The sequence below is a fragment of the Lithobates pipiens genome, unplaced genomic scaffold (genome assembly GCF_037356315.1).
Source record: "Lithobates pipiens isolate NorthernLeopardFrog02 unplaced genomic scaffold, aLitPip1_a1.2 Scaffold_27, whole genome shotgun sequence".
In the NCBI taxonomy this organism is placed as follows: domain Eukaryota; kingdom Metazoa; phylum Chordata; class Amphibia; order Anura; family Ranidae; genus Lithobates; species Lithobates pipiens.
In genome coordinates, this window is record NW_027507788.1 from 218595028 (window position 1) to 218613139 (window position 18112).

The following is an 18112-nucleotide window of genomic DNA, read 5'->3' on the forward strand; positions in this document are numbered from 1 at the left end:
AGCGGCTGCATTTGATGGGGCTCAGCGGCTGCACTTGATGGGGCTCAGCGGCTGCATTTGATGGGCGCAGTGGCTGCATTTGATGGGCGCAGCGGCTGAATTTGATGGGGCTCAGCGGCTGCATTTGATGGGCGCAGTGGCTGAATTTGATGGGCACAGTAGCTGAATTTGATGGGCGCAGTGGCTGAATTTGATGGGGCTCAGTGGCTGCATTTGATGGGGCTCAGCGGTTGAATTTGATGGGGCTCACCGGCTGAATTTGATGGGCGCAGCGGCTGAATTTGATGGGCGCAGCGGCTACATTTGATGGGCGCAGCGGCTACATTTGATGGGCGCAGCGGCTACATTTGATGGGTGCAGCGGCTGAATTTGATGGGCGCAGCGGCTGAATTTGATGGACGCAGGGGCTGCATTTGATGGCCGCAGCGGCTGCATTTGATGGGCCGCATCGGCTGCATTTGATGCGGTGCAGCGGCTGCATTTGATAGGGCTCAGCGGCTGCACTTGATGGGGCTCAGCGGCTGCACTTGATGGGCGCAGTGGCTGAATTTGATGGGCGCAGTAGCTGAATTTGATGGGCGCAGTAGCTGAATTTGATGGCCGCAGGGGCTGAATTTGATGGACACAGGGGCTGCATTTGATGGCCGCAGCGGCTGCATTTGATGGGCCGCAGCGGCTGCATTTGATGCGGTGCAGCGGCTGCATTTGATGGGGCTCAGCGGCTGCACTTGATGGGGCTCAGCGGCTGCACTTGATGGGGCTCAGCGGCTGCATTTGATGGGCGCAGTGGCTGAATTTGATGGGGCTCAGCGGCTGCATTTGATGGGCGCAGTGGCTGAATTTGATGGGCGCAGTGGCTGAATTTGATGGGCGCAGTGGCTGAATTTGATGGGCGCAGTGGCTGAATTTGATGGGCGCAGCGGCTGAATTTGATGGGCGCAGTGGCTGAATTTGATGGGCGCAGTGGCTGAATTTGATGGGCGCAGCGGCTGAATTTGATGGGCGCAGCGGCTGAATTTGATGGGCGCAGCGGCTGCATTTGATGGGGCACAGCGGCTGCATTTGATGGGGCACAGCGGCTGCATTTGATGGGGCACAGCGGCTGCATTTGATGGGGCACAGCGGCTGCATTTGATGGGGCTCAGCAGCTGAATTTGATGGGGCTCAGTGGCTGCATTTGATGGGGCTCAGTGGCTGCATTTGATGGGGCACAGCGGCTGCATTTGATGGGGCTCAGCAGCTGAATTTGATGGGGCTCAGTGGCTGAATTTGATGGGGCTCAGTGGCTGCATTTGATGGGGCTCAGCGGCTGAATTTGATGGGGCTCAGTGGCTGAATTTGATGGGCGCAGCGGCTACATTTGATGGGCGCAGCGGCTACATTTGATGGGCGCAGCGGCTACATTTGATGGGTGCAGCGGCTGAATTTGATGGGCGCAGCGGCTGAATTTTATGGACGCAGGGGCTGCATTTGATGGCCGCAGCGGCTGCATTTGATGGGCCGCAGCGGCTGCATTTGATGGGCCGCAGCGGCTGCATTTGATAGGGCTCAGCGGCTGCACTTGATGGGGCTCAGCGGCTGCATTTGATGGGCGCAGTGGCTGAATTTGATGGGCGCAGTAGCTGAATTTGATGGGCGCAGTAGCTGAATTTGATGGCCGCAGGGGCTGAATTTGATGGACGCAGGGGCTGCATTTGATGGCCGCAGCGGCTGCATTTGATGGGCCGCAGCGGCTGCATTTGATGCGGTGCAGCGGCTGCATTTGATGGGGCTCAGCGGCTGCACTTGATGGGGCTCAGCGGCTGCACTTGATGGGGCTCAGCGGCTGCATTTGATGGGCGCAGTGGCTGAATTTGATGGGGCTCAGCGGCTGCATTTGATGGGCGCAGTGGCTGAATTTGATGGGCGCAGTGGCTGAATTTGATGGGCGCAGTGGCTGAATTTGATGGGCGCAGTGGCTGAATTTGATGGGCGCAGCGGCTGAATTTGATGGGCGCAGCGGCTGAATTTGATGGGCGCAGCGGCTGAATTTGATGGACGCAGGGGCTGCATTTGATGGCCGCAGCGGCTGCATTTGATGGGCGCAGTGGCTGCATTTGATGGGGCTCAGCGGCTGCATTTGATGGGCGCAGTGGCTGAATTTGATGGGTGCAGTAGCTGAATTTGATGGGCGCAGTGGCTGAATTTGATGGGCGCAGTAGCTGAATTTGATGGGCGCAGCGGCTGCATTTGATGGGCGCAGTGGCTGCATTTGATGGGGCGCAGCTGCTACATTTGGCTGAATTTTTCCAGTTTGTTTGCACCCCTCCAAAATTTTTGAGGACCAGCCACCTCTGGTGTTCAGTGCCTCACCAGGCAATCTATAAAATAAGAGGAGGTGTGCAGAGTGCAGAGAACACCTGTTGCAGAGGTATGGGGTGTTGTGGGGGGGAGGGGGGACGGGACGCCTGTGAATGTGGATTTGTTGCTGTTTCCCACACCAGCACTCATCCCATTAGCATAGAAAACAATAGTCTGCGCAATGTCTTGTCTCAGCACGGCGCTCCATATCGATAATCGGTTGGGCGTGGCTCAGGTGACTGGAGATGAGAGTAGATGGGAGATAAGGTGGGAGAGGAGATGAGTACAGAGCTCTACATTCACACCCAGGAGAGCCCCGCATCCGTGTGTCCCACCCACCCCCCCCCTACAGAGGAGCATAATAAATAAAATAAAAAAAATCGCAATAAGTGATTATTGATAGGTTTGTGCAAAAGTTATATAGTCTAATAGGGGAAGGATTTATGGAATTTTTATTATATATTTTTTACTAGTAATGGCGGCGATCTGCGATTTTGTAGCAGGACGGTGACATTGCGGCGGACACAGCTGACACTTTTTTTGGGACCACTGAAATTTATACGGCGATCAGAGCAAAAAATTGCCACTGATTACTGTTTAAATGTCACTGGCAGGGAAGGGGGGTTAACACTAGGGGGCGATTAAGGGGTTACATTTTTTTCCCTCAGCGTGTTTTAACTGTGGGGGGGATGGGACTAACTAGAGGAGGAGACAGATCGCTGTTCTTTATTACTAGGAACAGACGATTTCTCCAGTGGCGGTGCATCCATAAAGGGCGCATGAGCGCCGCCCACTCTCTCCTGGCACCGCTCTATTACCATAGATAGATTCCTGCATTGCAAGAATCTATCTATGGTCGCCGCTGACACCCCCTATTCAGGTGTCCGCTCCCTTTTCGGGCGCAGGGCACTTGAATTACACTGGTGGGGGGAGTTTTTTGGAAGCACCTGATTAGAGCCACAGGCTCTAATAGGCGCTCAAAAAAGTGAACAGCGGGCCATGCTGGGCATTCGCTGTTCACTCAGCTGTGTGTTAGCAAAGCCAAGGAATTCACTTTGCTAACACTGAATCTGCCTCTCAGCCAATCAGGTTGCCAGGTCTGTTACCGGTCACCTGAAAAAGGTCACCTGAAATGTCAGGCACTGTGATTGGACGCCTGTGAGAGGACGGAAGAAGACATGGAGGACGTGCAGGAGACTGTCGCTGACCCGCTCCGAGACAGGTAAGTGCCGGGCAGCATCTGATGGGGCACAGTAGCAGCAATTGATGGGCACACTGGCAGCAATTTATGGGTACAGTAGCTGCGTTTGTTGGGCACAGTGTCAGCATCTGATGGGGCACAGTAGCAGCGATTGATGGGCACACTGGCAGCAATTTATGGGTACAGTAGCTGCGTTTCATGGGCACACTGGCAACAATTTATGTGTACAGTAGCTGCGTTTGTTGGGCACAGTATCAGCAATTGATGGGCACAGGGGCTGCATTTGATGAGCAGTGTCAGCAATTGATGGGCACAGGGGCTGCATTTGATGAGCAGTGTCAGCAATTGATGGGCACAGGGGCTGCATTTGATGAGCAGTGTCAGCAATTGATGGGCACAGGGGCTGCGTTTGATGTTTTTTTTTTTTTCAGTTTGCGCCCCCCCAAAAATGTTGAGCCCCGCCCGCTACTGGATCTCTGAATACTCCCCTGTCAGAACGGGGATTTGTGCGTTTAAATTGGCAGATCCCCATTCTGTCTCTCTCAGGAGTGATCGGGAGCGCCCCCTAGTGGTCTTAAAGCGGCCGACATACAGCTACGGAGATTTGCCCAGCGGAAGCCAATCTGCTACAGTATAACTGCGGCGTCTGGTCCTCTAGTGGTTAAAGTGGTTGTATACTCAATTTTTTAAATTTTTCCTACAGGAAAGCCTATAATAAGGCTTACCTGTAGCTAAAAAAAATATCTCCTAAACCTGTACGGTTTAGGAGATATTCCCCTCGGTATGCGCAGCGGCGCATGCGCACAAGGGGGATTCTCGGCCTGAAAATCCGGCAGTGGCCGGCCGGCCGGAATGAAATCTCCCGCGCGCATGCGCGGGAGTGACGATATCGCGGCTCTGGCCACTCACAGCGCCGGAGCCGCGATACCCGGAAGAAACGCCGAGGGAATATGTCGGCTCCCTCGGCGTGGATCGGGCCAGATGTCGGGGCCTCGTTCTAAGGTAAGTATTTCATAATGAGCTAGTATGCGGTGCATACTAGCTCATTATGCCTTTTGCTTTGCAGGTTTAAAAAAAAAAAAAATAAAAAAAAAAATTGTGGGTTTACTACCGCTTTAAAGACCTCCAGGCACAAAAACTCATTTAAATATATTCCTCAATAGCCACAAAGGATATGAATCCACTCTGTGTGCATCAAATGCCTTTGCAAACTCAGATTTTACTTTGTAAAAGCAGCAGTGACATCACAGTACCTGCGCAGAGCTGGGGAAGCCATCCACCCATCACAAGTTCCCTGCGGAACACGACAGTAGTGGGCGGAGATGAGACTAGGTAGCCTGCAGAAGGAGAGATAGCAAATCTGTGGGAGGAGCCAGGCAGGCTCCACCCACTACAGGCTGCCTGCAATAAAACTACAGGGGGGGTGTGGTTAAAAATAAAAATTTTAATCTCTTAATTTTCCAAAAACTCGCCATGCCTCTTACTAAATACCTCGGACTCTATTTTCCAAAAAGGGGTAATGGGGGGGGGGGGTATTTGTACTGTCCTGGAATTTTAGGGCCTCAAGAAATAAAATTTAGGCCGTCAGTATATCGCGACCAGGCCATTTTTTGCGATACGGGACTGCGGTATATTTACTGACAATTGCGCAGTCGTGTGACGCTGTACACAAATAAAATGTATGTCCTTTTTTTCCCCACAAATAGAGCTTTCTTTTGATGGTATTTGATCAGCTGTGCAGTTTTTATTTTTTGTGCTATAAACAGAAAAAAAAAAAAAGAGCGACAATTTTGAAAAAAAAAAAAAAAAAAAACATTTTTTTTTACTTTCTGCTATAAAATATCCAATGTAGGAAATCAAATTTGTTCATCAATTTAGGGCCTATATGTATTATGCTACATGTTTTTGTAAAAAAAAAAAAAAAATAATTCCAATAAGCGCATATTGATTGGTTCGGGTCTACAAACTATAGGATATTTTTATTTATTTATTTTAAATTTTTATTTATTTACTTATAGCGGCCCTGTGATATTGCGGTGAATAGTCTGACACTGACACTTTTGACACTTTCTGGGGACCAGTGACACTGACACAGTGATCAGTGCTAAAAATATGCACTGTCACTGTACTGCTGACACTGGCTGGGAAGGGGGGGTTAAACATCAGGGGCAATTAAAGGGTTAAATATGCTTCTAGGGAGTGCTTGTGTGCCGCTTTCACTAAGGGATGTGCTTTGCAGGGAAAAAAATTCATTACTTTCCCGCTAACAGGACGGAGCTCTGCTTTGTTTACATAGGCAGAGGTCTGTCTCCTCGGCGATCAGCGGGTGCCGGCGGACATCCATTGGCTGACACCTGCTGATCGGCAGTGTTCATTTCGTCTACTAAAATATTTTCGTTGGCTAAATTAATACCCTTTTTAGTCTAGTAAAATACGACTAAAACCATTCAGATGCCTAAAGTGTGACTAAAACTAATATGGCATTTTAGTCAAAAGACTATACCTAAAACTAAATTGAAATGATATCACAATGGCCAAATCTGTCTGTAGTGTTCAAACCTTCATACCAGGTTTTTTTCCTTCAGGAGTATCTCATATTTGGCAGTTCTAAAGAAAAAAAATGCATTCAAATGTAACTAAACCCATTAGATTTTAGTAGAATAAAATGTACTGGAGATTTTAGGTGACTAAAACTAAAATGGCATTTTGGTAAAAAAAAAAAAAAAAGACTATACCTAAAGCTAAAACGAAATTTGACGTGAAAATGAACACTGCCGATTGGCTTATGTTGTGACTAATCACAGCTGAAGTGGCGTGACGGCGCCCCCTACCTGAAAGTGCAGAATGACGCGTGTGTGTATAATATATATATAAATATACACACACATACATACACACAGTATCTCACAAAAGTAAGTACACCCCTCACATTTCTGTAAATCTTTTCTTCTATCTTTCCATGTGACAACACTGAAGAAATGACACTTGTCTACAATGTAAAGTAGTGAGTGTACAGCTTGTATAACAGTGTAAATTTCCTGTCCCCTCAAAATAACTCAACACACAGCCATTAATGTCTAAACCGCTGGCAACAATAGTTAGTACACCCCTAAGTGAAAATGTCCAAATTGGGTCCAAAGTGTCAATATTTTGTGTGGCCGCCATTATTTACCAGCACTGCCTTCACCCTCTTGGGCATTGAGGTCAGCAGAGCTTCACATGTTGTCACCGGACTCCTCTTCCCCTCCTCCGTGATGACATCACGGAGCTGGTGGATGTTGGAGACTTTGCGCTCCTCCACCTTCTGTATGAGGATGTCCCACAGATGATCAATAGGGTTTAGGTCTGGAGACATGCTTGGCCAGTTCATCACCTTTACCCTCAGCTTCTTTAGTAAGGCAGTGGTCATCTTGGAGGTGTGTTTGGGGTGGTTATCATGTTGGAATACTGCCCTGCAGCCCAGTCTCTGAAGGGAGGGGATCATGCTCTGCTTCAGTATGTCACAGTACATGTTGGCATTCATGGTTCCCTCAATGATCTGTAGCCCCCCAGTGCCGGCAGCACTCATGCAGCCCCAGACCATGACACTCCCACCACCATGCCTGACTGTAGACAAGACACACTTGTCTTTGTCCTCCTCACCTGGTTGCCCCCACACACGCTTGTCACCATCTGACACCAAATACGTTTATCTTGGTCTCATCAGACCACAGGACATGGTTCCAGTAATCCATCTCCTTCGTCTGCTTGTCTTCAGCAAACTGTTTGCGGGCTTTCTTGTGCATCATCTTTAGAAGAGGCTTCCTTCTGGGATGACAGCCATGCAGACCAATTTGATGCAGTGTGCGGCGTATGGTCTGAGCACTGACAGGCTGACCCCCCACCCCTACAACCTCTGCAGCAATGCTGGCAGCACATATATATCTATTTCCCAAAGACAACCTCTGGATATGATGCTGAGCACGTGACCTCAACTTCTTTGGTGGACCATGGCGAGGCCTTTTCTGAGGGGAACCTGTCCTGTTATACCGCTGTATGGTCTTGGCCACCGTGCTGCAGATCAGTTTCAGGGTCTTGGCACACTTCTTATAGCCTAGGCCATCTTTATGTAGAGCAACAATTCTTTTTTTTTTTTAGATCCTCAGAGAGTTCTTTGCCATGAGGTGCCATGTTGAACTTCCAGTGACCAGTATGAGAGAGTGAGAGCGATAACACCAAATTTAACACACCTGCTCCCCATTCACACCTGAGACCTTGTAACACTAATGAGTCACATGACACCGGGGAGGGAAAATGGCTAATTGGGCCCAATTCTGCATTTCCAGGTAGGGGGCGCCATCACGCCACTTCTGCTGCGATTAGTCACAACAGAAGCCAATCGGCCGCCCTGTAGCAGTAAATCTGCTATAGAGCGGTCAGCAAGTGGTTATTTATATTGTGATATATTTATTTAATTTTTTTTATTTACTAGTAATGGTGGTGATCAACGACTTTTAGCAAGATTGTGATATTGTGGCGGAAGATCGGACACTAACTGCCACTTTTTGAGGAACCAATGACACTAATACAGTGATCAGTGCTAAAAATATGCACTTTCATGGTACTGACACTGGCTGGGAAGGGGGTTAACATCAGGGGCAAGCAAAGGGTTAACTGTGTGCCTAGCCAGTGTTTGTGTACTGGGGGAGGTGATTTTACTAGGGAAACACAGGATCCATGCCTTACCTACTGACAGAACGGCCATCTGCCTTGTTCACATCAAGTCCATGGTACTTGCCCATCGGCTCCCGCTGTAAATAATCACACCAGGAAGGGCAGGATCACTATATATTTATATATTAATCTATTAGACATACACATATGACCCTGCACACAGCAGCCATCCTGTAGCAGTAAAACTGTTATAGGGCGGTTGGCAAGTGGTTAATAAAGTATTTCCCTATATACTACATTTAGTTGGTGCCCTCTGCCGTTTCCTTTATCTCAACCTCTAAGGCAATGTACATGCAATCTCACCCCTCACTCTCTCACCCCCTCTCTCTGTCTTTCTGCTCTCAACAACCTCCCTCCCACCTCCTCTCTCTCTCTCCATCCACCACCCTCTCTCTCAGCCCCCCATTTCTGTCAGTCGCCCCCTCCCCTTTCTCTCTCTGCCTTACTTCTCTCTCTCGGCTGCGCTGATGGGGACTGAACAGGCTGCGCTGATGGGGACTGAACAGGCTGCGCTGATGGGGACTGAACAGGCTGCGCTGATGGCAACTGAACAGGCTGCGCTGATGGGGGCTGAACAGGCTGCGCTGATGGGGGCTGAACAGGCTGCGCTGATGGGGGCTGAACAGGCTGCGCTGATGGCAACTGAACAGGCTGCGCTGATGGGGGCTGAACAGGCTGCGCTGATGGGGGCTGAACAGGCTGCGCTGATGGGGGCTGAACAGGCTGCGCTGATGGGGGCTGAACAGGCTGCGCTGATGGGGACTGAACAGGCTGCGCTGATGGGGACTGAACAGGCTGCGCTGATGGGGGCTGAACAGGCTGCGCTGATGGGGGCTGAACAGGCTGCGCTGATGGGGGCTGAACAGGCTGCGCTGATGGGGACTGAACAAGCTGCGCTGATGGGGACTGAACAGGCTGCGCTGATGGGGGCTGAACAGGCTGCGCTGATGGGGGCTGAACAGGCTGCGCTGATGGGGGCTGAACAGGCTGCGCTGATGGGGGCTGAACAGGCTGCGCTGATGGGGACTGAACAGGCTGCGCTGATGGGGACTGAACAGGCTGCGCTGATGGGGGCTGAACAGGCTGCGCTGATGGGGGCTGAACAGGCTGCGCTGATGGGGGCTGAACAGGCTGCGCTGATGGGGGCTGAACAGGCTGCGCTGATGGGGGCTGAACAGGCTGCGCTGATGGGGACTGAACAAGCTGCGCTGATGGGGGCTGAACAAGCTGCGCTGATGGCGACTGAACAGGCTGCGCTGATGGGGGCTGAACAGGCTGCGCTGATGGGGGCTGAACAGGCTGCGCTGATGGGGACTGAACAAGCTGCGCTGATGGTGGCTGAACAGGCTGCGCTGATGGGGACTGAACAGGCTGCGCTGATGGGGACTGAACAGGCTGCGCTGATGGGGACTGAACAGGCTGCGCTGATGGGGGCTGAACAGGCTGCGCTGATGGGGACTGAACAAGCTGCGCTGATGGGGGCTGAACAAGCTGCGCTGATGGGGGCTGAACAAGCTGCGCTGATGGGGGCTGAACAGGCTGCGCTGATGGGGGCTGAACAAGCTGCGCTGATGGGGGCTGAACAGGCTGCGCTGATGGGGGCTGAACAAGCTGCGCTGATGGGGGCTGAACAGGCTGCGCTGATGGGGGCTGAACAGGCTGCGCTGATGGGGACTGAACAGGCTGCGCTGATGGGGACTGAACAGGCTGCGCTGATGGGGACTGAACAGGCTGCGCTGATGGGGACTGAACAAGCTGCGCTGATGGTGGCTGAACAGGCTGCGCTGATGGGGACTGAACAGGCTGCGCTGATGGGGACTGAACAGGCTGCGCTGATGGGGACTGAACAGGCTGCGCTGATGGGGGCTGAACAGGCTGCGCTGATGGGGACTGAACAAGCTGCGCTGATGGGGGCTGAACAAGCTGCGCTGATGGGGGCTGAACAAGCTGCGCTGATGGGGGCTGAACAGGCTGCGCTGATGGGGGCTGAACAAGCTGCGCTGATGGGGGCTGAACAGGCTGCGCTGATGGGGGCTGAACAAGCTGCGCTGATGGGGGCTGAACAGGCTGCGCTGATGGGGGCTGAACAGGCTGCGCTGATGGGGACTGAACAGGCTGCGCTGATGGGGACTGAACAGGCTGCGCTGATGGGGACTGAACAGGCTGCGCTGATGGGGACTGAACAGGCTGCGCTGATGGGGGCTGAACAGGCTGCGCTGATGGGGGCTGAACAAGCTGCGCTGATGGGGGCTGAACAGGCTGCGCTGATGGGGGCTGAACAAGCTGCGCTGATGGGGGCTGAACAGGCTGCGCTGATGGGGGCTGAACAAGCTGCGCTGATGGGGGCTGAACAGGCTGCGCTGATGGGGACTGAACAGGCTGCGCTGATGGGGACTGAACAGGCTGCGCTGATGGGGACTGAACAGGCTGCGCTGATGGGGACTGAACAGGCTGCGCTGATGGGGACTGAACAGGCTGCGCTGATGGGGGCTGGTGAGTATAATACACTGTTCAACTGCACTTTAAAATGCACAGAATGAGAAGAAAAAGGAAAAAGAAGAAGAAGAAGAAAGAAGAAGTCTATATATCATACAATAATAAAAATAGTGTAGCGCTTCAATGATAAGTGTAATCAATACAAATTCTGTAAAGATAATAATGAAACAGAAATCACACAGAATGCTCAGAAATCAAAGTCCAACATGAAACAATCATTCAACTGTGTTGGTGGCGTAGGAGTGACCAAACCGTCACATGGAAGGAAAATGATGTACTGGACGAAAGTGTTCATGCAGGTAAGCTTGATTGTGAACATCAAAATAAAAAGTGGGTAAATACTTCTTACCGGAACGGTTGGACTCACACAGTCATATGACGGTTGAGTCTAGAAGGCTTGGGGTCACACTCTGGGACCAAAGACTATAAGGAGAGAGGTCAGTTGGGCTGGTGGAGGAGCTCCAGACGGTTGTAGGCTCAAAGGTGGATCCTTTCAGATGAAACATCAAAGGTCAAGATGATCAAGCCCAGACGCAGCCAATAGTACCAATAATCCTGCCTCCCCCGAATGGGGAGGGGGGTGTTTGTAAAATATTACACCAAAGAAATGGAGAGGAGAAAAAAGAGAAAAAGGCTCCACATGGTGCGGGTCAAACAATGTAAAAAAGTTGATTTATTAAAGTCAAAAAGGTAATAAATGACTTAGTGATCACATAAAAAATAAAATGAACTAAAAGCAATGTGGGGTGCCAACAGCTTGCCCGACGCGTTTCGACATATGTGTCTTCAACTGGGGCATGTTGGAACCCACCACATTGCTAACAAATATATAGAGAATGAGGAAGAGGTCACGCCTAACAAGAGGCGGGACATCCAATCTCAGACAGTCTCTTAAAGCTACAGTGTACAATTTGATTAAAACAAAGTCTATCAATTCAGACACTATAAACAAATATAAATAACATCCAAAAATGTCATTCATGCAGACTGTTAGATAGATATTAATGGCAATAAAATCTAAAAAAGATGAGAAAGTACATAAACAGTGAGTAGCCATACTTACTCCTGAATAACACTAAATAAACTACATTGTTCACAGCCTAATCAGATGTATAGATACAGCATGATTCAACTCATTTGTAAAACATATGTAGAGAACACATCAAGTGCTAATATATAAAAATCAGACATGCATTGTTCATTTTACATGAATTATATTAGCCCTTCGCCAAAAACTATCAGTACACATTTAAGTTGTTCACAGCCTCATCAGACTTGTGAGTAGCAATCCCAATATACACACAAAACACCTACGAAGATCTCATCAAATTCAAACACATATTATCAGACATGCACTATCAATAATACATAGACTGCACTATACTGTCACAAGGGCGGACTCATTTGTTTATATTATAACAAAAATAAAGCTGTAACATTCTCAGTGATACTGTTTAATAGAGATCTGTCACAATATGATTTGGGTGTCTCTTACTTGTTATGCCAACAATGCCTGGCCTGGAGATGTGCATGAGTGCTCATGGTGATACTTCATATATGATGATCAGTTTAATGAAGTTCAGATCGAATAAACTGAAATATCATGGCATGTAATGACACAGAAACAGCTAAACTAAACACTCAATGTGTGTGTCATGTGACTAAGTATGGGAGTGGTTAGAAAAGACTCAAGTCTAAGAGGTAGAGGCGTGTATATTTAAATGTCATTCAACAAAACTATGAGAAGGAGGTGTCCTGCAAAACATAGCGCCAATATACTCGTTGTTATGCGTTCCACTTTGCGGGCCGTATCAAGCATCGTAAACGCTTATAGGTACACAGCGACGAGATGGGGCGTGTGTATGAAAACGTCACAAGTTGGACGTTCATACAACAAACCAAAAATAAGAAAGGGGCGTGTAAGCGTCACCCTGCGTATGTCTGCACGGCGGTGTAGGGAAGAGGGAGGTATTTAGATCTGGCGCCAAATTGCACGTGGAAAACGTCACACGCCGATGGGCGTGGATGATAGCAACAGGGCCAATCCGAAAGTCTAACACTCCGCACATGCGCAATGACTAATGACGTAATTACGTCATGTCTTGCGCAGTAATGGATCAATGGTAGATGTCACTAGACAATCGCAGGGAATACAGAAGACGTGTCATTGTCACGTCACGTCCAATAATACAGCCCGGCGTAACCATGGTAACCACAGACGCATCATCGCATCTGAGGGTATCGCAAGTGAAAAATGCAGATAGAGAAACAAAAGAAAAAAACAAAATATCGCTACATCATCAGAATGTGCATCTTACCCTGGGCATTCTTACCAAAAATAGCCAAAGGTTATGTAGAATAAAGAAAATAGAAAATAATCACATAGGTCAGATGTAATGCTTGCAATTTGCACGCATATTAGCCTAAACAGTATATATGTATTTTGAGGTACCTGAAACCACAAAAATAGCATTGATATATGATAAATACGACATATTTTCAACTCGTGTCCAAAGTAGGGCTAAACTAAAAAAATGAGAATGAGAGAGGGAATCCATCCCAGACTCAACATGATCTGAAAAAAATGCATAATGAATGCATATATCCAGAGTGTAAAAAGAATGTGAGAGGAAACCTATCACACATGGTCTAGAAAAAAGCATAATAAATGCATATATCCCGAATGTGAGAGGAAGTCCGTCCCAGACTCCACATAGTCTGGAAAAATGCACAATAAATGCATATATCCAGATTCTAGTAGTAGTCTGGGAGGGAAATATGTGAAAGTGAAAAATGTGAAGAAAACGCATAATATATACGGTGCATAGGGCGATGTGTCACCAAGAGCACAGATTAAGGGGTAAAATGAAAAAATGAAGGGTAGAGTGCCCCGTAGATAGATAATAAGTATATTGGTATATAAAGCCAAGAAAAAGAATCTAAGAAAAAAATAAATAATGAAAATAAAATACCAGTGATTCTTAATGAGATAGATTAAGCCTGATTAATAAAGCTGTTGATGTCCCAATCTGTGTTCATGCCGAAAGGGGTGTAGCACCTCAACTCATAAATCCAAAATGTTTCAAGACGCGAGACCCCCCTCAAGCATGAATCTCCTCTCCAGTTTGGGACAAATTTGTCAATAATTTGAAATCGAGTGCCCGTAGGGTCTCTATTGTGTTTTTCAAGATAGTGTCTCGGAACAGGGTGTTTATCGCACCCTTTTTTGATTTTACTAAGATGTTCGTTGACTCTAATGGAGAAGTTACGAATAGTGCGGCCAACATATTGTTGGTTGCAAGGACAGGTAATCAAGTAAACAATATACCTCGTGACGCAAGTGGTGAAGTGTTTCATAAGGTATCTGCGTGCAGTAGATGAAGAAGTAAAGGAATCACTTTTCCCCTTACCCAACTTATTGTGTAGGCAGACATTGCATTTTCTGCAGGGAAAGTAACCCTTACTCTGGGGGAAGAACTGTATCGTTTTCGGGATATCTATTACATTGGGAGCGATATCATTTTGTATGGATCGAGCTCCCCTGTAAATGGTTCCAGCTTTATCTGGAATAGTCCCGCCCAAAACTTTGTCACTTTGTAGTACCTTCCAATGCCTATTAATAATTCTCTTTATGTCATTGTGTTGGGTGGAAAAAGTTGTGAAGAACGACCATTTATATTTATCACTGGTTACTGTTTTGACTTTTTTTTGTATAAGAGAGGCCCTATCAATATGTAAAGCTGCTTGGATCTCAGCATCAAGAGTATGTGGGTCATATCCTTTGTCCTGAAACCTCTTACGTATGGTGTAAGATTGAGAAATATAGTCACTAACATTCGTGCAGTTGCGCCTGAGCCTGAGGAACTGACTGCGTGGGATGGAATTGAGCCATTGGCGATGATGGCAGCTGTCAACGGGGATATACCCATTCCGATCCGTTGGTTTGAAGAAAGTCTTCAGGACCAGGCGTTTCTGCACTACTGTAATCTCTAAGTCAAGAAAATGGATGTTAGTTGCACTGGCCTCAAAGGTCAGCTGAATGCCTCGGTCATTGGCATTAAGGGTTGCCATGAAGGAGTCAAGAGAGGGCCGGCTGCCCCTCCATAGGAGGAGGATGTCGTCTATATACCTAGCCCACAGCACCAATTCTGGCCTGTTAAGGGCATAGACGACATCCTCCTCCCATTGGGCCATAAACAAGTTGGCCAAGCTGGGTGCGTATTTGGCCCCCATGGCAACCCCTCTATTCTGGGTATAAAAGGTGCCCTGAAACCAGAAATAGTTATGAGACATAGCAAACTCTAATAACTGCATAAGAAAATTCCTGTGTATCACCGGAAGTGTGGAATCCCTGGAGAGAAATAGTTCAACAGCTCTCAGGCCTAAATCCTGTGGGATACAAGTATATAGTGCAGAGACGTCTGCTGTAACAAGAATAAGATCTTCATGGTACTCAATATTTTCAAGTAATCGAATTGTATCACCTGTATCCTGTAAGTAGGAAGGTATATTCCTTACTAAGGGCTGTAAATAGGAATCTATGTATTTCCCTATTCGGGAAGTGATAGAATTTATACCGCTCACAATAGGGCGACCCGGTGGATTTACAGAATCCTTATGTATCTTGGGGAGTTGGTATATGGTCGGAATACGTGGAGCCAGTGGGATCATGAATTCTCTTTCTTTCTTATTTAGAATACTCAGAGAAAGGCCTTCGTCTACGATCTGCATGAGTATTTTTTTGTATTTGAGTGTAGGGTCCCCTGGTAGGGGGCTATAAGTGGTAACATCACTCAATAATCTATTCATTTCCCCTATGTAGTGAGATTTGTCTAGAACCACTATACCCCCCCCTTTATCTGCAGGGCGAATGATGAGATTTTTCCTTTCACATAGAGATTTAAGGCCCTGTGCTATAGACGGGTCTTGATGTGTCCTTTTTATGGGTAACTTATCTAAATCGTTTAAAACGAGATTTTTGAAAACATTAATAGATGGAGGTAAGATGCCTGGATTGAACAAAGATGGATTGCTCAAACCAGAGTGTCTAACTGATGTAGAGTGAGAAACTGTGTTGGTGTATGACTTATAATGATGAACCTCCGTTTAGACCCCCATATAACCGTAATCATCCATCAGGGCCTCCCTATTATCAGGATTTTCACAGGGATACCCCTATACGTGGAGGAATCCAAAAACCAAACGAGGCACCAGAGGGGGGAGGCGCATCCAGCACAAAAAGAAAAAGGACACAGTAGGTGCGGGCATTTTTAATTTAAGCACAGCTACATTAACAGCAAGTGAAAAATCTATTCTAGATAAGGGTCTTAAATTTGTCCCACCTAGAAAACTTAATAAATTTAACACATTTATTGATGTGCATAAGTTTATTTGCAAATTACATATTCAGAGACATTTTTTGTCACTTCCAAGCGTAACCAACACAGTTTCTCACTCTACATCAGTTAGACACTCTGGTTTGAGCAATCCATCTTTGTTCAATCCAGGCATCTTACCTCCATCTATTAATGTTTTCAAAAATCTCGTTTTAAACGATTTAGATAAGTTACCCATAAAAAGGACACATCAAGACCCGTCTATAGCACAGGGCCTTAAATCTCTATGTGAAAGGAAAAATCTCATCATTCGCCCTGCAGATAAAGGGGGGGTATAGTGGTTCTAGACAAATCTCACTACATAGGGGAAATGAATAGATTATTGAGTGATGTTACCACTTATAGCCCCCTACCAGGGGACCCTACACTCAAATACAAAAAAATACTCATGCAGATCGTAGACGAAGGCCTTTCTCTGAGTATTCTAAATAAGAAAGAAAGAGAATTCATGATCCCACTGGCTCCACGTATTCCGACCATATACCAACTCCCCAAGATACATAAGGATTCTGTAAATCCACCGGGTCGCCCTATTGTGAGCGGTATAAATTCTATCACTTCCCGAATAGGGAAATACATAGATTCCTATTTACAGCCCTTAGTAAGGAATATACCTTCCTACTTACAGGATACAGGTGATACAATTCGATTACTTGAAAATATTGAGTACCATGAAGATCTTATTCTTGTTACAGCAGACGTCTCTGCACTATATACTTGTATCCCACAGGATTTAGGCCTGAGAGCTGTTGAACTATTTCTCTCCAGGGATTCCACACTTCCGGTGATACACAGGAATTTTCTTATGCAGTTATTAGAGTTTGCTATGTCTCATAACTATTTCTGGTTTCAGGGCACCTTTTATACCCAGAATAGAGGGGTTGCCATGGGGGCCAAATACGCACCCAGCTTGGCCAACTTGTTTATGGCCCAATGGGAGGAGGATGTCGTCTATGCCCTTAACAGGCCAGAATTGGTGCTGTGGGCTAGGTATATAGACGACATCCTCCTCCTATGGAGGGGCAGCCGGCCCTCTCTTGACTCCTTCATGGCAACCCTTAATGCCAATGACCGAGGCATTCAGCTGACCTTTGAGGCCAGTGCAACTAACATCCATTTTCTTGACTTAGAGATTACAGTAGTGCAGAAACGCCTGGTCCTGAAGACTTTCTTCAAACCAACGGATCGGAATGGGTATATCCCCGTTGACAGCTGCCATCATCGCCAATGGCTCAATTCCATCCCACGCAGTCAGTTCCTCAGGCTCAGGCGCAACTGCACGAATGTTAGTGACTATATTTCTCAATCTTACACCATACGTAAGAGGTTTCAGGACAAAGGATATGACCCACATACTCTTGATGCTGAGATCCAAGCAGCTTTACATATTGATAGGGCCTCTCTTATACAAAAAAAAGTCAAAACAGTAACCAGTGATAAATATAAATGGTCGTTCTTCACAACTTTTTCCACCCAACACAATGACATAAAGAGAATTATTAATAGGCATTGGAAGGTACTACAAAGTGACAAAGTTTTGGGCGGGACTATTCCAGATAAAGCTGGAACCATTTACAGGGGAGCTCGATCCATACAAAATGATATCGCTCCCAATGTAATAGATATCCCGAAAACGATACAGTTCTTCCCCCAGAGTAAGGGTTACTTTCCCTGCAGAAAATGCAATGTCTGCCTACACAATAAGTTGGGTAAGGGGAAAAGTGATTCCTTTACTTCTTCATCTACTGCACGCAGATACCTTATGAAACACTTCACCACTTGCGTCACGAGGTATATTGTTTACTTGATTACCTGTCCTTGCAACCAACAATATGTTGGCCGCACTATTCGTAACTTCTCCATTAGAGTCAACGAACATCTTAGTAAAATCAAAAAAGGGTGCGATAAACACCCTGTTCCGAGACACTATCTTGAAAAACACAATAGAGACCCTACGGGCACTCGA

General features: G+C 47.3%; 1 protein-coding gene across 17 annotated transcripts in view; it reads right to left on the reverse strand.

Moving 5' to 3' along the window:
- LOC143934553 (transcription factor HES-5-like) overlaps positions 1-18112 on the reverse strand; it is a 215884-nt gene that overhangs the window by 33971 nt on the left and 163801 nt on the right. For 2 of the 17 annotated variants that reach the window (XR_013263297.1, XM_077458271.1), the window contains exon 16: positions 8267-8331. The exons of the other annotated variants lie outside the window; for them this stretch is intronic. The gene's annotated coding sequence lies outside the window, so the exon portion shown is untranslated. The remainder of the gene's footprint in view (positions 1-8266; positions 8332-18112) is intronic. 17 annotated transcript variants of the gene reach the window in all.